This window comes from Cucumis melo, unplaced genomic scaffold, assembly GCF_025177605.1.
Source record: "Cucumis melo cultivar AY unplaced genomic scaffold, USDA_Cmelo_AY_1.0 utg000115l, whole genome shotgun sequence".
Classification (NCBI taxonomy): domain Eukaryota; kingdom Viridiplantae; phylum Streptophyta; class Magnoliopsida; order Cucurbitales; family Cucurbitaceae; genus Cucumis; species Cucumis melo.
Window position 1 is genome coordinate 19,651 of NW_026123772.1, and position 5,350 is coordinate 25,000.

The window sequence follows — 5,350 nt, forward strand, 5'->3', positions numbered from 1 at the left end:
TTAATGCCTGAAAGTTGGGTAGGATGGCCCTTACGTAAGGATTATATTGCCCCCAATTTTTATGAAATACAAGATGCTCATTAAATAATACGAAACTAATCTTCACTTCGACAACTCAAGATATTCAAATACATTTTTACGTTCTCTTATAGATATAGCATAGTAATTGAAGTCTCATTCATCTTATTATTATTGATTAAAAAAAATACAATTAGAGATTTGGTGAGATTATCCAATTTGTAAGATACTTATTTTGGATGAGCCACAAGCTAATAGGATGAACTAAATGAGTTCTGCATTATGAACTATGTATCACGCATATGACTTATAGATGTGCTTTAAAAAGTCACATAGGGTGAAATGAAGAAATATAATATGAAAAGAGAATCGGATTCTATTTGTACTGTATCTGAGATGAATCTTGGCCATTCCCGCCTTTCAACTCCCCTAGACTAGACTTTTGGGTCTTATAAGGAACTAATTGAAACTTTCAAATATGTATAAAATAGGAATTGAACGCCAGGAGACAGAGTATGAACAAATAAAAAAGAAGAGGAAACAAAAGAAAATTCTTTTCTTTTACATATCTATATACATCCTTTACATATTTCTATAAATATCCTCTTTATCTTTACTTGTCTATTTTCGACATCTATAAATAGAGTAAAAAATATATATAGTTTAGTTAAAGGGTAGATTTCCAGACATCATCATGTATCAGTATTTTTCATGATCTATATTATTAATGAATCCGTAGAATAGATACTCATACAAATTCATGATGTGCCAAGAACCAGATTTGAACTGGTGACACGAGGATTTTCAGTCCTCTGCTCTACCAACTGAGCTATCCCGGCCATTTCCGACACATTATCCTTATTTTAATAGATGACTTTGGTCTATGTCAATTGTAAATAAGAAAAAAGGTATTCCAAAGTCTTCTTTTTGAAGATATACGAAATTTCAGGGCTTGGATAAGCCTTTCGAAGTTTCAGTACAGTAGACAGTTAATCATTCAAATTTCACAGATTACTTGCGCAAGGATGTTCGTTTGTACGTCTATCATATAGAATATATACCACAAGCCTTGTGATAAGAAATCAAATTTCCGCTCAAATACGCTTGTGAAAGAGTCGAATGAATGAGAAACATAACAAAGTCTGAATTGCTAATGAACGGATAAATAATTAAAGAGGCCAACGGGCCTTTTTAGGGTTTTGGGGATAGAGGGACTTGAACCCTCACGATTTTAAAAGTCGACGGATTTTCCTCTTACTATAAATTTCATTTTTGTCGTTATTGACATGTAGAATGGGACTCTATCTTTATTCTATTCGATCTGATTAATCAATTCTTCAAAAGATCTATCAGACTATGATGGAGTAAATGATTTGATCAATGAATATTCGATTATTTTTTCAACTTGTAGATCTTGGAATCGATTCATAACAATTCGTTCATTTTTATATATAATTTTATATATATATATAAATATAAATATAAAAAATTATAGAAATATAAAAAATAGAGATTCGAGTTGTCATTAATCAATATAGTATTTCAGTACGTAATACGTTTATCTTTCATCGTTTCTGGAGTTTCGATGGAAGGATTCATTCCTTTACTAACGCAACGTCGTCAACTCCATTTGTTAGAACAGCTTCCATTGAGTCTCTGCACCTACCCTTTTTTTTCGGAAAAAAGGATTTGGCTCAGGATTGCCCATTTTTAATTCCAGGGTTTCTCTGAATTTGAAAGTTATCACTTAGTAGGTTTCCATACCAAGGCTCAATCTAATTAAGTCCGTAGCGTCTACCGATTTCGCCATATCCCCCTCTTTTAAGATTAGTATCGCATTATGATGTCCTTCCCCGTTTTCTTTCATTTGTATTATACTGGAACCACTCAAGTCATTAGAATACCGATTCCTCTATTGAAAAGTGTTTCCTCCTATTGGATTTCTTGTCTATCTTCTTTCATCTCTCTCTTCTCTATCGGAGACCCATATTTGTTCCGATCCAAAATGATTCTATCATTTCTGTATCTGCAATTCAATATATATCAATATAGATAGATATATGAACATATATATTTGCCCCTCTTTCTATTATTTTTTTAGTAAAAAATTTAATACTTAAACGGTCGATTCCCTTGTTCGTCTTATCTTCCACCTTTCAGAATGAAAACATAGAAACGCTTCATTATCATCTCAATTGCATTAAATGCAATTAAGATTAACACATTAATTATTGATACACATCCATTTGATAAATAGATCAAAATTTTCTATCGCTATATTCTATTAATCGTTATATTAATTATTATGTTCTATAATAGAACAATTCCAATATTGAATATTTATTTGAAATGAAATTAGATTCTATATTCATATTAATTAGGAATAGCTAAGATCCCAGTAATTTAGTAAATTACTATGCATGTAACATTTCTGTTATGTGAGCCCGCTTAGCTCAGAGGTTAGAGCATCGCATTTGTAATGCGATGGTCATCGGTTCGATTCCGATAGCCGGCTTTTCTCTATTGATTTTATTTTTGACATAATTGATAAATCAAATAAATAAAGAAACGACTTCTTACCCTTTTTCAAAGGTCACCGATCTATGATGTCGTAGGAACTTACTTACCTTTATGACTAAAGGAGGGGTTCTATTTCTGTAGAACAAATCAAGAAAGGAACTCTTACTTTTTTATATCATTTACATATACAATAGGATCCGGATATTGATCCAAGTTATCTAATTATTCTTTGTTTTGTAGTACAATACTTTACTGGATTTCACTTCATTTATAATATTTATCATTTAGTTTTCATTTAAGTTTATGAAATTTAAATAAAATAAAATGTTTATGAAATTTAAATAAAATAAAATAAGGAGTCTTTATGTCGCGTTACAGAGGGCCTCGTTTCAAAAAAATACGCCGTCTGGGGGCTTTACCGGGACTAACTAGTAAAAGGCCCAAAACCGGAAACGATCTTAAAAACCAATCGCGTTCCGGTAAAAAATCTCAATATCGTATTCGTTTAGAAGAAAAACAAAAATTGCGTTTTCATTATGGTCTTACAGAACGACAATTACTTAAATACGTTCGTATCGCCGGAAAAGCCAAAGGATCAACGGGTCAAGTTTTACTACAATTACTTGAAATGCGTTTGGATAACATCCTTTTTCGATTGGGTATGGCTTCGACTATTCCTCAAGCCCGACAATTAGTTAATCATAGACATATTTTAGTTAATGGTTCTATAGTGGATATACCAAGTTATCGGTGCAAACCCCGAGATATTATTACAGCAAAAGATGAAAAAAAATCGAGAACACTGATTCAAAATTATCTTGATTCATCCCCCCCTCAGGAATTGCCAAAACATTTGACTCTTCAGCCATTGCAATATAAAGGATTAGTCAATCAAATAATAGATAGTAAATGGGTCAGTTTAAAAATAAATGAATTGCTCGTTGTAGAATATTATTCTCGTCAGACTTAAACCTAACTAAAAAACAAGGGTTCGGACAATTTCGTCCTCCCCTTCGCCGAAGTCTAAGTAAAGAGACCGAAGGAAAGTAAGGTTTTGATCCGGAAATTTTTCTATCATTCATCTATCATTGATCGGTAGGGGGATTTTCATCTCTTGTGCATTCTTTCCAGTCTTTTCGTTTCCGTACCACAAAAATTCGAAATAAAGAATCCATAAAGGTCTAACCGTTGGAATAATAGTATCGATTGTTATTTGATTTGATACATTGTGGTCAGTAACATTGTTGAATTAGTACGGAAAGAGAGGGATTCGAACCCTCGGTAAACAAAAGCCTACATAGCAGTTCCAATGCTACGCCTTCAACCACTCGGCCATCTCTCCTACAGAATGATTATGGCCCAGAAACCGAGTTAATAGTGAGTCATTAATATTCAATTTTTTTTTTGATAGGCACGTCCAACCAATTCTAACTATACAAATAATTTTTTTTTAACTATGTTTAATGGATACTTTTAGCTCATGATTCTATTTAGTTTTTTAAACTATGATTCCTTTTTTCTAAAAATTCGACTTTTACAGTTTTCGATTTTTCACCAACAACTGTTTATCCCATACATATATCTAGTCACAAGTTATGAATCATAGAATGATTATTCGATTCTTTTTGCTCTTTTTTGTATCATAATTCAATCAAAAAACTTCTAGAATTACCCCAGTCAGATAAATAAAATTCTTTTTTTCTTCAACTTCGCTGAAATCAGAATAGTTCTCTTCATTCTGATCCTACTACATTTGGATGAAATTTAACCGGATTGAAATATTTCTTCTCTTTTATTGATTCCTGTGAAATCAAAAAGAAACAATTTTAATATCGAGTGGGATTTTTTAATGAATCCGTTTTTATGTTATTTCGTACTATGCAATTCCTTTGTTTGTGGGATCATTTTCTCACGAGAGGTAATTAAAAGAAATTATAGAATGGGGTTGTTACCGATGCCTAGATCTGGTGGGATAAATGGAAATTTTATCGATAAGACCTTTTCAATTGTAGCCAATATCTTATTACGAATAATTCCGACAACTTCCGGGGAAAAAGAGGCATTCACCTATTACAGAGATGGTGCGATTTGATTTTTTTTTTTTTCAATTTTCTTTACCGCTCTCCGTCTTAGTAGAAAGACACAGTATTCGGGATAGAAAGAAAACAATAATTGAAATAAATCTACGCTTCTTGGAGGTGCAATTTGAAAATCAAAAAATTCCTTCTGTCGTGTATCCCCGATTAATGTAACCTTAGATGCTAGAATTGTCGATTCTAGTATTAAGCGAAAGGTGTAACCTATGGATTAAGTCAACCCTACTCCACTAGTAAAAATATTCACTAGTAAAAATAGGTAGCAGAGGGGAAGAAGCACTACACCTAGGAATCAACAACACGAAAACTTTGTTATAAATTATACCTTTTCCTTATCGGGATCGGAACTTAGAAAAATGGTTGGGACAACAAACATCCATCTCGTTTGTATTTTGGATACCTGTATAACCATCGAAGACTGTTGAAGTGACTAATTCCTGGAAATTTAGAGGCGTTGAGGACAAAGAAATTGTTAGAGTTACCATTTTTATTTTTATCTAGTAAACCATGCTTGATGTTAAGAAAAGATCTTTTACAGGAAGGTTGGCTAGAGATTTTTTGTAAAAACGCTAGTCCCATGAGTTCATAATGAGAGTATTTCAATGTTTTTTGATTTCATGTATTATTCTCATCTCATTATGCGCATCAGATAAAGGGGGAGCCGTATGAGATGAAAATCTCACGTACGGTTCTGGAACGGAGATTCTTTCAATGGA

General features: G+C 32.5%; 3 non-coding genes across 3 annotated transcripts; 1 reads left to right on the forward strand and 2 right to left on the reverse strand.

Moving 5' to 3' along the window:
- Positions 1–784: 784 nt before the first annotated feature.
- Positions 785–857, reverse strand: TRNAF-GAA (transfer RNA phenylalanine (anticodon GAA)). The gene has a single exon. It is a non-coding gene; the product is annotated as a tRNA-Phe (tRNA).
- Positions 858–2,460: 1,603 nt separating this feature from the next.
- TRNAT-UGU (transfer RNA threonine (anticodon UGU)) lies at positions 2,461–2,533 on the forward strand. Its single transcript has one exon. It is a non-coding gene; the product is annotated as a tRNA-Thr (tRNA).
- Positions 2,534–3,793: 1,260 nt separating this feature from the next.
- TRNAS-GGA (transfer RNA serine (anticodon GGA)) lies at positions 3,794–3,880 on the reverse strand. The gene has a single exon. It is a non-coding gene; the product is annotated as a tRNA-Ser (tRNA).
- Positions 3,881–5,350: the final 1,470 nt, after the last annotated feature.